The following is a 15,076-nucleotide window of genomic DNA, read 5'->3' as shown; positions in this document are numbered from 1 at the left end:
TTTTCTTCATATCCTTGTCAGTGTGCAGGGGTGCATTTTGCAAATTAAAGACCCTTTATCCCCTTGTCTTGCACCCCTGATACTGTCTTTTTTAGGTGTAGGCTGTCAGAGCGGCTTTCTGCAAGACGTATGTTTACCAGTTCTATGATATGTACACAAAGAGGGCTATAGCTCAGTTTGAAAGAGTGTTTATCTCTCACTTCATGCTATTGTCCACCTCCTATAAAGTGCTTGCATTGCAGTGCATAAGGGACTATTTTATATTTAAATGTACACCAATTCCTCACACATTTGGAATCTGGTTTGCTATTCCCATTTTCAAACAGGCGACATGCAATATGCACACCAAAGTTAAAGTTAAGGGTTTTATAAAGCGCTCGTAGACCAAGCGGTTTTTTGGCGCTGAGGACAGAGATACCACTGAAGGAATAGGGGGGCCGCCTATCCTGCGAATGCTTGTGTAAAGAGGTTGGTCTTCAAGGCCATGTAAAAGTCCATATAGGAACCAATAGACCTAATGCTGAAAGGAAGAGTATTCCAAAAGGAAGGGGCCAAGAATGAAAAGCTCATACCACCATGTTTTTTCCTTCTGAACCGAGGAACGCACAGGAAGAGTTTAGAGGAGGACCGCAGAACCCGGTTGGGGATGTAAGCTTTGAGTCTTTGAGGTGGTGTAGACTGTAGTGTAGTTCCTATATTCCCAATAGGCTCTGCGTATTGGAATAATATAAACAGCAGTGTAGACGTAGGACTGAGGTCATCTAGGTCTCCACTGACTATATTAGACTTAATTAGTTTTGCCAGCTAGCTCAGAGGTCACTAGAAACTTTCTCGAATGTTCAGGAAAGAGTTAACTCTCCTGATTTAGACAAGAAGGGATTAGTTTCTGACAACCGCATAAACATGACAACTTTTCTCCCTCAGAATAAAGAGTATATCTCTAGAGTCGTGTGAAAACAATAGGCAGCTATTTCACTCAGTCAATCGTGCGTACTTAGTTTCACCAGAGTGCAGAGAAATAGAGAGACAGGCGTTTTCAATAAAAAAAGTGTATTTATTGAGCAGTCTTCTTTCTCATGCAAGAGAAGTGAATTGCCACTATTGCAATACTTATCATGAAGTAAAGTGCGTACAGTAAAAGTAGTATTATGAAATAATACTGTAAAAGCGTTGATATAATATAGCCGAGACCTGCTTGCAGTCTTTCAGTAATTTCATACCCAGAGTTAAAGCAGGTTTGGACCGTATTCATTTTGAATCTGTCTTAGCACATCTGGTATTACCGCCATGGACGGAACACCATGTGTTTTTGTGTAAATTGAAGCAAAGACTGTGCCCCAAGTGTCACAGTCCTCCACATGTGGTGCGATCCCCATTGGAAGGCAGATAGTCAGAATTCTGTGTTTCTCCTGAGGTGTAGTATCAGGAAATACTGCCTCTATCTGAGTGAATTTTTAGGCTAACCAGAATGGAATTTGTTCCCGTTTTGGGGGTATTTTGCCAATGGCTAATTGTATATTCTGTGGTGTGATTTTATTTGTGTTCCCCTGGTGAGGGGTGGTCTCTGGAATTATTATTGCTGGTTAGACTGTTGAAGTCCGCATGACATATTGGACCAATTGTCTATGTATTTTAATTAGTAGTTTTAGCTGAGCTAAAAGTTCCCGGTCTGACATTTTATCAATGTCTGGATGTGGTGTGTAGCTGGCTAGAACCGGCCACGTGGCTCCTGGTCTACCTAGTGGACCTAGCCTGGTGATGTGATTTTGATGTTTTAGGGCGCCTTTAAAACAGAGCATGTGCTCTTGGTAACTTAGTGGGATTTCAACTTCCCCGAAAGGAGCGTATTCATCCGGAGGTTCCTCTATTTTGTAATAGTGGAATTCGTGTGTCACACCGTGTGCTGCTGGAAAATGTATCCATGAATAGAATACCTCTGTCTGCCGATATTCATGTGCCTCTACCACAAATATGACTGTACCACCTTGTGATGATACTCCATTTTCTATAAGTTTTTTAGTTATAGTTTTTCTTACATTGACCGGAATGATTATAGCATTCGGGTCATTTTGTTGGAGACTTGTGTCATCCGCTAGGAGTTGAGCTGCCAATCTAGCTTCCTCCCTTTCATCTTCACTTTCCGTCATTTTTACTAACAGAAAGTTTTTTGTTTCAGATCAAGTTTCAAGGGAAATAAAGATTAGGTGCACAATATTTTGGAACACTGTATCCTTCAACGTTGACTAAGCCACAAACTAATACATAGGAATCTCTTCCTACTAAGTTCCGGCGGATATTAACCTTTTACCCACTCCAGACGTCTATTGGAGTTTTTACGGGAAAAAGGGTCTGTGTGAAAAAGCACGACTGAGTTACTCTAGTGTCTTGCGTTAGATTATCGCCTTACCAAACGTTGGGCGCCATGTAGTGTAGTTCCTATATTCCCAATAGGCTCTGCGCATTGGAATAATATAAACAGCAGTGTAGATGAGGACTGAGGTCATCTAGGTCTCTATTGACTATATTAGACTTAATTAGTTTTGCCAGCTAGCTCAGAGGTCACTAGAAACTTTCTCGAATGTTCCGGAAAGAGTTAACTCTCCTGATTTAGACAAGAAGGGCTTAGTTTCTGACAACCGCATAAACATGACAACTTTTCTCCCTCAGAATAAAGAGTATATCTCTTGAGTCATGTGAAAACAATAGGCAGCTATTTCACTCAGTCAATATTGCGTACTTAGTTTCACCAGAGTGCAGAGAAATAGAGAGACGGGCGTTTTCAATAAAAAGTGTTATTTATTGAGAAGTGAATTGCCAATATTGCAATACTTATCATGAAATAAAGTGGGTACAGTAAAAGTAATATTATGAAATAATACTGTACAAGCATTGATATGGTTTCTTAGCCATATGATACTTTAAAATGGTACTCAACTGGTGCTTCTAATATACGCCTACCCCGGTGTACCTGACCTAAGCCTAATACGTGGGAAGGAGTAAGTAAGTTGCAGTTTAAGTTAGGTTAGTTTTTGCCAAGGAATCTGAATCAAGAATTCTCTAAAGGGTTTAGTCAGCTCCGTACCTTGGTTCTAGAATGTAGGAGGTCTTGTATCTCTCTCTCAGGACTCGATCTCCCAGCAACCCGCAAGGGTGACTGGAAACACCGGAGCTGGATTTTCTCGGCTGGAGAAAAAGACAGCGTCTCTCTCAGTGCATCAAGTGGGAGGGTCGGCTTCCTTCGGCTCTCGCATCAGCTGGGCTTCGGGCAAGTAGATAGCCGCTCTGCTCCAAACGACCGGGTGTTTGCTTAAGGCAACGTTGGTATATTTATACCTGAAAGGTGCCGTGTTTGACGTAAGGTTGGACATAAGACGTCACTAAGAACTTACAGTTCTTTCTGGACTCCAGGAGTTCTTGTGCAAATCAAAACAAAAGCAGGGGAATTCCCGGGCTGCTGGAGGCTTGGTTTGTTTAAAGAACGCTGTTGGACCTGGGCCTCTTGGCAGGGTCATCCCTAAACTTTTTGCCTTCCTCCAATACTCTCTCTGACCTGTTTTTGTTGGTTTAATGACTCTGGGCACTTTACCACTGCTGACCAGTGCTAAAGTGCATATGCTCTCCCTGTTGTAAAGTGTACATGTGATTGATGTCCATGATTGGTTCATTGGATTTACTGTTAGTCCCCAGTAAAGTGCACCAGGAGTGCCAGGGATTGTGAATGCCAATACTGCTAGTGGGCCTGCAGCGCTGGTTGCGCCACCCACAGAAGCAGCCTTCAAATGTGTCTAGGGTCTGCCATTGCAGAACCTGCGTGCAGTCTGGTACTGTCATGCTGGCTGGGCAAGTGCACACACTTGCCAGCCCCTAAACCTTCCCTTAACTTCATGTTAGTCACCCCTATGGTAGGCCTGAGGGCAGGGTGCATTGTAAGTATAAGGTAGGACATGCCCTGATGTGTGTGGCATGTTCTAATAGCGAATTACTGCCAAATTCGTTTTTCACTATTGTAAGGCTACCAGTTCCCTTTTAGGCCAGATGGGCTGCTGGAATTATTACACTCTATAATCCCAGCAGGCTCAGGGAACATGGTAGAAATTAATGTTTAGTATGCCTGAACTCAGAATAATAAAATACTTCTTTTAGTAAAGTTTATTTTAATATCCTGTGTTTGCAAATGCTACTTTTAGAAAGCTAGCATTTGCTTGTCTAACCATTTCAGCCCGCCTCTGCTTTTGTGTGTATCTGACTGTCTGAGTGTGTGACTGACAGGGCTGGGAGTTGACAGGTGGTGAATAGCAGGATGACACCTTGGTGGGGGGTGGGAGTTTCCCCTGAGTGATGCATCAGGCTGTGCTCTGCCTCCACAATGCTGGCTCCGCCCTCCTGGGGAGCGACTGATGACTCAGCCTGCACCTGGCCCAGGAAGGACCGAAGCTTGTCAACAAAGTGCTCAGGCTGCCCCTGTCCTCACAATGCCGGCTCCGCCCCCCTGGGGAGCGGCTGATGTGCCTGCCCTCACACTGAATGCAGAAGCAGAAGTACCCACCACAAGTGCTCAGGAACCGAGAGCAGTTAGGCAAAGGCCCCCCTGGCCTGTAAGAACAAAAGAAACTGGGTATAAAAGTAGGAGCCCTGCTCCTTGTAAATTAGATCCTGTTTGCGCTACAGAAGAAACTCTGCCCGAAGAGAAGGACCTGGAAGGACTACAAGGAGGAGTGCTGTCTCTGGCCTGTGTCTGGTGCCTTGCTGCAGAAGGAGAGGAAAAGAAGAGACTACAAGAGACTTTTGCTTTTACTGAACTTTGTGCCAAACTCTGCTAAAAGATCTCCAAGGGCTTGCTTGTGAACTTGCCCCCTGACCAGCGCCCAGGAACAGTGGGCGCTACCCTCCCTGATCAAGGAACTGCTGTGTGGGCTGCTCATCGCTGCAGCGCTGACTGAGGAGACCGAGAGCGTTGTGCGTCTCTGCCACGCTCCCCGTGATCCAGGACATCGATATCCCCCCGAGCACCGTGACAGGGGCCCAAAGTGGACAGCAAGAGCAACGTGAGGCCCAGCCGCCGCTGGCCCGAGCACCGTGACTGCATCTGCCTGTGAGCCCCGAGAGCAACGTGAAGGAGGACCCGTCCGGTCCCAGCACCCGAGTCGACTGCGCCTCGCGCCGTAGACCCCTCTGCAAAGACGGACTGCCGCCCTGTGATAACCCCCCTCTGATCGGCATCCTGCCCGACAGCTCAGCTGTGAGCGCACAGCTGCAACCGGCACTTTGGCTGGGTACGTCCCGCACTTGGGGACCGTACTGCCACTTGCCGCCACCACACAGCCGCCGCCTTCAGGGTCGGAGCGAACTCCAAAGAAAGGACCCTGCCGCCACCAATCACCGCCGCCCCGGGTGACCCGTGACCTGCCCGGCTGAGAGCCGCAGCGCGCATCGACCCCAGGGAAGCAAGGCGACGTGGGACAGGCCCCCCTTTCAGCCGTCCGCTCCACAAGACTTAAGGTACTGTGCGCTGCTCAAAGACCTGTGTGCCTCGCTTGAGCCGGAGTGTGCGCGCTGAGAGTCGTGCGCTTCACACCCCCCTCCTACACTCGAGGCGCACCGTGCCCTGAGCCCTGCCTCTACTCCCTGGCCCTTGCCCTTGTCTGGGCTGCATCGCACCCTGACCAGTGGGGAACGTACTGAGAACAGTGCGCCTCCGCTCCACGGCAGTACGCCTCGCACCGCCGGTTCGCAAGGACCGCACTGTACGCCGCTCACGCGTCATGCGTGAGGCTTAGGGGGGGCCGCGGAGGAAAACCGAACAGAGCGCACAGGAGCGCCGCAAAGCGCCCAGAAGCGCTAGAAGGCACATTACCTTACGGAAATTGGGCAGAAGGCCCAGAACATTGCATTTTAGGGAACATTGCCTACTGAAGAACCATCCCTAAAGGCTAAACAAGAACTGTGACATTGCTTAAAGTAACTGGAACCTTGCAATCTTTTAAAGTAACAAACTGTATTTACAAGCCTGCTTCTAAAAAGTATATAAAGAGAATATATTTTTAATACAATACAGTTTGGTGTCATTGTGTGGTGGGTTGGTTGTGATGGTGTGATATTGCAAATGTTTAACCCCATGTGCCCCAGAGATTAGCCAAGACTGCTTGCGCCACACTACCTAGAGGGTAAGCAGAGGTTGTTCTTGAAGGTAACCCTTAGCCCTGACGTGGAAGAGAGAGTCCCTGCTTGTCGCCAGTGCTGCACTGCGCCAACCAGAGACTCCCCTTTCCAACATTGGACGCAGCGGTGAGGATAGCGGATTTACATTTGCAGTGTTGTTACCTTAACTATTGACCATTGCACAGTGATGACAGTCCAGTAACCAAGCCACAGACTTTGTTTTGATTTATGTTTTACTGAGAGAATCCCCATTTGTTGTGAAGTCATGGCTGGATCAGTCAGAATGGAAATTGAACCAGCAGGAAGCATCATGGATTTTGGTAGAGCCCTGTCGCCAGAGGAGTTGACGGACAGGAAGGAGGCCAGAATACATGAAATGAAGTTGGCGGAGCTGAAATTGAATTGCCAACTGGAGCTCGAATCTAGGAAGTTAGCCCTGGAAGAAATGAAAATGGAGCTTGCGCATGACTTAAGAATGAGGAAACTTGACTTGGAGCTCGAGGGGCTTGAGGCCAGGAGGGCGTCAGCCCAGCAACAAGAAATGTGTGTAGCTCAGAGATTGAGCTTTGCTGAGTTGGAGGTGGAGTCCAGCTCAGATGGTGGCAGCAACATTAATGTAACCAGTGCAGACAGCATGGCGCGCGCACCTAGAGGTATGGCTCCTGACTTGGAGGGGGTTAACATACACCAGGAGGTTCAAGGGCATGAGGTAGCTCCAGTAGTGTGCAGCGTCCCTGAAGGGAATAGGGTAGCTGGCGTAGGAGTTCATGGTCCTAGTGGTGGGAGGGATTCCCCCATGGTTGAGGTCCTGGTGGGTGAGTGTAAGGACCGCCCAGAAGAGTGTGGGTTGTGTGACAGAGACAGTTCGCTACTGTCTGGCCAGTCTCAGAAGAATGGTGTGGAGTATGTGTGTGAGGCGCTGGATGGTGAGGTGAAGGATAATTTGGTTAACCCTGCTAGGGGGCTGTGTAATCCAATTGTGGGAGAGCATATTGTAAGTCCCAGTTTTCCAGAGCTATGCCAACACCTGTTTGAGAGTGAGTTCTCTGACCCCAGGGAGCTCACATTGGAGGCAGACCTTCTGGTGGATTCCAGAGGGTCTGGAGAGGCATTGGGGTGTGATCCTGTGGGGAGTGGCTCAGGTATCTTCCAGCCCAGAGTGGTGGAAGTGGCGCAGAGTAGCCCAGCTAGGTCCTGTAGTAGTGAGAGGGGTGTAGGGCCTCACGTCCTGTCCTTAAGGGGAAGGAGTGAGAAGGGGTGTTGTCCCGGTAGTGCCCAACCTCAGTCTCAGAGCCTGGATGGTTCTTTAAGGGAACACCAGGTGGGGAGCCTAGGCTGTCCGGATGAGTCACCCACTGAGGGGGATCCCCCAGTGGCTAGAGAACGTGGAGGCTCTGTAAGCAGAGCTCCAGTAGTTCTGGTGTCTGGCAGTACCGCTCCAGTTGGGAGGGTGCAGAAGTCCAGAAAGAGGGGCGAGAGGGGGAAAGAGTCCCCAGTGGAAGAACCAGTGGGTCAGGGGCCAGCCAGCAGGGCTGCGTCCCCAGTGAATGACTATGGGGACACCACTTCTGTCCTGGGGGATCTTCCCGCACTGTCAGAGGGACAGGGGTTGGGAGATCTGCGCCAGGCAGACTGTCGCACGGCACATGAGCTATGTGCCACCCTCAGGGGGGGCATGCGTGCTCCCCGGGAAGTCCTGGTGCGCCAGGCAATGGTTCAACTGCAGGGTTGGGTCCCTGAGTTGGAGAGTCAGGTTCAGGTGTTGTCTGACCTGGAGGGTGGGACCACTGTAATCAGTGTCCTGACCCATGTCACTTCTAGGGGTATCACTCCAGTTGGGAGTGGGCGGTACTCTGGAAGGGGGTGCAGAGGGAGGGAGTCCTTGCCTCTGACCCCGGTGCAGTTTGAGGGTGTAGACCCTAGGATAGAGGGCCAGGTGCAGGGTGTCCCCCCTGACCTGGTGCCCCAGTTGCAGGATAGCACCCCTGAACTGGTGGGCAAATTGTGCAGGTCACCTGCCACAGGTGCCCTGACAATTCTGGAAGGGGGTACCACTCCAGGTGGGAGGTTACAGAGCCCCGAGGTGGAGGACCGGGTGTGGGAGAGCCCACCCCAGTCTTTGGTCCAGCCGCCAGGTACAGGCCTGGGGCTGGTGGGTCAGTGCCAGGATGTCATACCTGACCTGACAGGAGGGAGAGTGGACAAAGGGTGCCAAGCACCTGGGGCTACCGCCCCCCGCTCTCTGAGGCCACAGAGGTTTGAGAGCACTGAGAGGCATGAGGCCTGGGTCTCAGCCCTGACTACTGTCAGTGGCCACTGTGATTTGATGACTGCCTGTTGGGACACACCTGGGAGCGAGTTAAGGTTAGACGCTGCACAGGTGGTGTCCCCAGGGGAAGAGAAGGGTGCTCCTTGGATTAGCTGGGTGGACCCTGAGAGTATGGACAGAGGATTTAAAGTAGGTGCAGATTGGCGTAGAACTGGAATGTGCCCCTGCTGTTGCGGGCCAGGTCCAGGTTCTATCGCCCAAAGCAGGGAAGCCCATCACAGTGGTGATCGGTCTACCCTGCGTTTTGGCTGGAAGGGGGTTGTGTTGGACCTGGGCCTCTTGGCAGGGTCATCCCTAAACTTTTTGCCTTCCTCCAATACTCTCTCTGACCTGTTTTTGTTGGTTTAATGACTCTGGGCACTTTACCACTGCTGACCAGTGCTAAAGTGCATATGCTCTCCCTGTTGTAAAGTGTACATGTGATTGATGTCCATGATTGGTTCATTGGATTTACTGTTAGTCCCCAGTAAAGTGCACCAGGAGTGCCAGGGCTTGTGAATGCCAATACTGCTAGTGGGCCTGCAGCGCTGGTTGCGCCACCCACAGAAGCAGCCTTCAAATGTGTCTAGGGTCTGCCATTGCAGAACCTGCGTGCAGTCTGGTACTGTCATGCTGGCTGGGCAAGTGCACACACTTGCCAGCCCCTAAACCTTCCCTTAACTTCATGTTAGTCACCCCTATGGTAGGCCTGAGGGCAGGGTGCATTGTAAGTATAAGGTAGGACATGCCCTGATGTGTGTGGCATGTTCTAATAGCGAATTACTGCCAAATTCGTTTTTCACTATTTTAAGGCTACCAGTTCCCTTTTAGGCCAGATGGGCTGCTGGAATTATTACACTCTATAATCCCAGCAGGCTCAGGGAACATGGTAGAAATTAATGTTTAGTATGCCTGAACTCAGAATAATAAAATACTTCTTTTAGTAAAGTTTATTTTAATATCCTGTGTTTGCAAATGCTACTTTTAGAAAGCTAGCATTTGCTTGTCTAACCATTTCAGCCCGCCTCTGCTTTTGTGTGTATCTGACTGTCTGAGTGTGTGACTGACAGGGCTGGGAGTTGACAGGTGGTGAATATCAGGATGACACCTTAGTGGGGGGTGGGAGTTTCCCCTGAGTGATGCATCAGGCTGTGCTCTGCCTCCACAATGCTGGCTCCGCCCTCCTGGGGAGCGACTGATGACTCAGCCTGCACCTGGCCCAGGAAGGACCGAAGCTTGTCAACAAAGTGCTCAGGCTGCCCCTGTCCTCACAATGCCGGCTCCGCCCCCCTGGGGAGCGGCTGATGTGCCTGCCCTCACACTGAATGCAGAAGCAGAAGTACCCACCACAAGTGCTCAGGAACTGAGAGCAGTTAGGCAAAGGCCCCCCTGGCCTGTAAGAACAAAAGAAACTGGGTATAAAAGTAGGAGCCCTGCTCCTTGTAAATTAGATCCTGTTTGCGCTACAGAAGAAACTCTGCCCGAAGAGAAGGACCTGGAAGGACTACAAGGAGGAGTGCTGTCTCTGGCCTGTGTCTGGTGCCTTGCTGCAGAAGGAGAGGAAAAGAAGAGACTACAAGAGACTTTTGCTTTTACTGAACTTTGTGCCAAACTCTGCTAAAAGATCTCCAAGGGCTTGCTTGTGAACTTGCCCCCTGACCAGCGCCCCAGGAACAGTGGGCGCTACCCTCCCTGATCAAGGAACTGCTGTGTGGGCTGCTCATCGCTGCAGCGCTGACTGAGGAGACCAAGAGCGTTGTGCGTCTCTGCCACGCTCCCCGTGATCCAGGACATCGATATCCCCCCGAGCACCGTGACAGGGGCCCAAAGTGAACAGCAAGAGCAACGTGAGGCCCAGCCGCCGCTGGCCCGAGCACCGTGACTGCATCTGCCTGTGAGCCCCGAGAGCAACGTGAAGGAGGACCCGTCCGGTCCCAGCACCCGAGTCGACTGCGCCTCGCGCCGTAGACCCCTCTGCAAAGACGGACTGCCGCCCTGTGATAACCCCCCTCTGATCGGCATCCTGCCCGACAGCTCAGCTGTGAGCGCACAGCTGCAACCGGCACTTTGGCTGGGTACGTCCCGCACTTGGGGACCGTACTGCCACTTGCCGCCACCACACAGCCGCCGCCTTCAGGGTCGGAGCGAACTCCAAAGAAAGGACCCTGCCGCCACCAATCACCGCCGCCCCGGGTGACCCGTGACCTGCCCGGCTGAGAGCCGCAGCGCCCATCGACCCCAGGGAAGCAACGCGACGTGGGACAGGCCCCCCCTTTCAGCCGTCCGCTCCACAAGACTTAAGGTACTGTGCGCTGCTCAAAGACCTGTGTGCCTCGCTTGAGCCGGAGTGTGCGCGCTGAGAGTCGTGCGCTTCACACCCCCCTCCTACGCTCGAGGCGCACCGTGCCCTGAGCCCTGCCTCTACTCCCTGGCCCTTGCCCTTGTCTGGGCTGCATCGCACCCTGACCAGTGGGGAACGTACTGAGAACAGCGCGCCTCCGCTCCACGGCAGTACGCCTCGCACCGCCGGTTCGCAAGGACCGCACTGTACGCCGCTCACGCTTGATGCGTGAGGCTTAGGGGGGGGCCGCGGAGGAAAACCGAACAGAGCGCACAGGATTCGCAAAGCGCCTAGAAGCGCTAGAAGGCACATTACCTTACGGAAATTGGGCAGAAGGCCCAGAACATTGCATTTTAGGGAACAACGCCTACTGAAGAACCATCCCTAAAGGCTAAACAAGAACTGTGACATTGCTTAAAGTAACTGGAACCTCGCAATCTTTTAAAGTAACAAACTGTATTTACAAGCCTGCTTCTAAAAAGTATATAAAGAGAATATATTTTTAATACAATACAGTTTGGTGTCATTGTGTGGTGGGTTGGTTGTGATGGTGTGATATTGCAAATGTTTAACCCCATGTGCCCCAGAGATTAGCCTAGACTGCTTGCGCCACACTACCTAGAGGGTAAGCAGAGGTTGTTCTTGAAGGTAACCCTTAGCACTGACGTGGAAGAGAGAGTCCCTGCTTGTCGCCAGTGCTGCACTGCGCCAACCAGAGACTCCCCTTTCCAACAAACACGTTGTACTTTCTAGGAGTCTGTGGGAGTAGCCTTGCCGTATTTGGACGGCATGGGCTATGACTAGATATGGACATGATTCCTATGCCTTTATAAGGGTATGCTTTGTTATAACCACATAAGGGCATGAATCGGGAATATCAAATTAGGGTCCTAGATAGATTCACAACAAGACAGGTGCAGTGCCAGCTCGAGCCTTAAAAATCATGCATCCCAGTTTGAACAGGGAGCGTTCAGTGAGCGGAAACCAGTGTAAAGTTTTTAACAGAGGGGTGACATAGTGGTGTTTAGGCAGTTTGAAAACTAACCTGGCAGCCTGGTTCTGGATTAGTTGGAGGCGACAGAGCTCGTATGCCGGGATACCAACATACAGGACATTTCCGTAGTCCAGACGGGATATGACCATGGCTAGTAAGATGATTTTCAATGCTGTAATGGAAAAAAAACCTGGGAGACTTTGCGTATAGTGCGGAGCTTAAGAAAGCAAGAAGATACCACCGCACTGATTTGAGAATGCATGGTGAGATCACTGCTAACTCCTTCACCAAGAGTCTTGACAGAGGTAGAAGGAAATGGAGGGGGTCCCAGAGAAGAGGGCCAGAAGGAAGAAGATCAGGGACTGGAGACCCCGCCAGTAAGCACCAACTCGGTCTTATCGGGGTTGAGCTTAAGGTGGTTGAGGTTTATCCAGTCACTGATAAAAGTCATAATAGATCGAACATTAAGAGCAGAAGAGGGAGAAGAAGAAATGTTGAAAATGAGTTGAAGGTCATCGGCGTAATTAAACACCGTGACATCTATAATAATAATAATAATAATTAATAATATCTAGATTCCGAAGAGCAGCAATAAGAGGAAAGATATAAGTATTGAAAAGAAGAGGAGAAAGAGACGACCCTTGGGGGACACCGCAGATGATAGGGTGCGGAGCGGCGGAGAAACCCGCCAGCTGGACCGCCAACTGGTTTGCGAATGGAAATGCAGTTTGCGATAAGACATATATAGTAATAGATTGCAATATAAATTAAACAATTTCAGGGGTCACAAAATTACCTACCTTATGAATATTAATTAGGTACATCGCAGGTTGCGATTCCCTGTTTTTGGCTGATGCAGGGAAGAAGGCCTGCAAGGGACAGTGGACACCAGTCCCAGTATCTGCACTCCTGCATGGGAAGTATTAAAAAAAAAAACAGTTTGTTTCCATCAAAGGGACCAGTGCTTAAAAAAAAAGTTTTGAGTTTGGGGGACAACGGAGAAATAAGGCAGCAGTTCTTTAGATCAGTGCCTACTCGCTAGAGTGCGCCGTCTCCATCCTAAAAGAGATGTCTTACGTGGATAGATTCTTTGAGAATCAGGTACCACACCTTTTGTGGTGTTGTTCTCTGATTCACCCACAAACTATTGACACACTCCTCACTAAATCACAGAAATGTGGGGCACATCCCTTTCAGGCCCTCTCTAATGTGTGATCCTAAAAGGATCCCACAACCTTTTCTAGGAATCAGGAATACTTTTCAGATTTGTAAAAGAGCTTTTATAAATACCAGAAGTATATTTTCCAATCAGAAACCATGCGCTTTTGTGAATCAGGATTCCAGCCCATAAGTCTGGGGGGGGCAGGAGCAGTAGTGAACGACAAGAAAGAGGCAGAGGCAGATGTGTTGTTCAGAACTACTACTGCTGGTGTGCAGGCTGTGTTTTTTTAGTCTGACATCACTGGTATGTGGATGCATGTTTTTCCACTCATTAATCCTTATTCTGAAAGTGCATATATCTCTGAGTCTAATGTAGCTAGGATGCTAATATATCCATGCTGAGTGGATGTGTAAAATGGGGTCAAAAGCTCTCCTAATTACTCATCATAAAAAAAACACTTGTAACATTTTCCCCAAAAATGGGCACCAGAACTGGGCGGAAAACGCTGTTTTATGAAGATGGTATTATAAGGTATAGGATATTACTGTATCTCTCTAGGGGCCTCTGCTTTTATTTCTTATTACAGGCCAGCTCTAAACTCAAAACTTGCTGAAAAGAAGTATAAACATCACTACTTATAAGCCCTCAAGTACGCTATTAAGCCCCATGCAGTCAGAGGCTGTGCGTAGATCCTTGGGGTCCTAAAGGCAGAAGGCAAACTGCTATACTCTACAGAAAGAAAACAAATTGTTTGCAAGTGGCACCTTCCCACCAGAACTCTGGAGAGGGCTACCTGTTTTTTTCTTTTTTAAATTCTATTAGAGTTGAGGTTTGGCACAACTGCACATATTCCCTCTCTGTTCTTGAACAAGAAAAGAAGCCATGAACTGAGCTGATCAAGGATCTATTTTGGCAGATGTCTACCTTGCTGTGAGATTCCCCTGAGCCTTACAGGGCACATGCTTTCCTGTGCCAAGGGGATCTTGTCTTCACTGATCCTTGATGGGCATGGGCAGAGTTTACTTGTGAATCATGACTTTTGTAGAAAGATGGCCTTTGCATGGATGTCCCCTGCTGGATTTCAGTTTCCGTGGCCTTGATATCTTTTCTTTCCCTGAAGTTCTGCAGTGTCAGCTGACTAGGTTCAACATTTTAGGATACTGGAACATGACTTAATGACAGGAGAGTGGGTAGGTCCCAGAATTATCTGGCTAATTTCCTGGTTGGGGTTCTGGTTTGCCTTCAGGATAATTTCCTGGTCAGCTCCCTCTTCATTTTTCCCCTCTGCAGTTTGAGCCATTGGTCTTGTGGTTGTGTGCTCTGTGTTTGAGGCTCTGTATTTCTGCCTTGCTGCTGGCTGACCTCCCAACTCTGGTGGTCTTAAAGCAATGTGCAGTGGTGTGGCAAATGTTTTTGTATCATCTTGGTAAAAAATGTAACATGTTGCTTGGCTTGCATGTGCAAATTGATAAATAAGAAAATGGTTGAACCTAAAGACGCCGTGGGTGAGATGCTGTCAATGCAGCTTGGTGCCTATCTCACAGGATGGAATTGATTTACAGATAATTAAGGACCAAAATTTCAGGTTAAAGAGGAGATAATATGGCCAATGTGATCACTGGTACTTAAAAGGCATTTATGCCTATGAACATGTCTTTTTTTAAGTTCAAGAAAAGGTTTATTGAAAAGATTAATATGATCATAAAAACAATACTTCGTATATACAGTTATTTGTTAATCCATAAATATATGAAGGTGAAATAAAGAATAATAATAATATATAATATCTATTAAATAGTAAAAGGATAATGTAGAAGATTATATGAATACAATCAAAGGTTCACAAAAATCGTAAATTACAGTACATGTGAAAAATACACAATTTTAAAAGATGTTATAGAAAATTATAAATTAAGCATAATGATAAACAAACAATAGGAGGTCAAGGAGGCTTGTTGTGAGGGAATAGGTACAAATGTTTTCTTCATGGTATCATCTAGAAATTGTGTGTGTGGGCCCCAAAGGTGAGAACGTTTAGTAGCAAGAGAGATAGGATGGACAAGTGCTGTATCGAGGCGATGATTGTGACACACAGCATACCACCAAGCTAAA

At 48.7% G+C, this 15,076-nt stretch overlaps 1 protein-coding gene across 1 annotated transcript in view; it reads left to right on the top strand.

Moving 5' to 3' along the window:
* The window catches only part of LOC144770850 (uncharacterized), a 67,635-nt gene that overhangs the window by 912 nt on the left and 51,647 nt on the right, over positions 1–15,076 (top strand). The window lies entirely within an intron of this gene.

The sequence above is a fragment of the Lissotriton helveticus genome, chromosome 7, assembly GCF_964261635.1.
Source record: "Lissotriton helveticus chromosome 7, aLisHel1.1, whole genome shotgun sequence".
NCBI classification, from domain to species: domain Eukaryota; kingdom Metazoa; phylum Chordata; class Amphibia; order Caudata; family Salamandridae; genus Lissotriton; species Lissotriton helveticus.
This window is presented reverse-complemented; position numbering and strand designations above follow the sequence as displayed.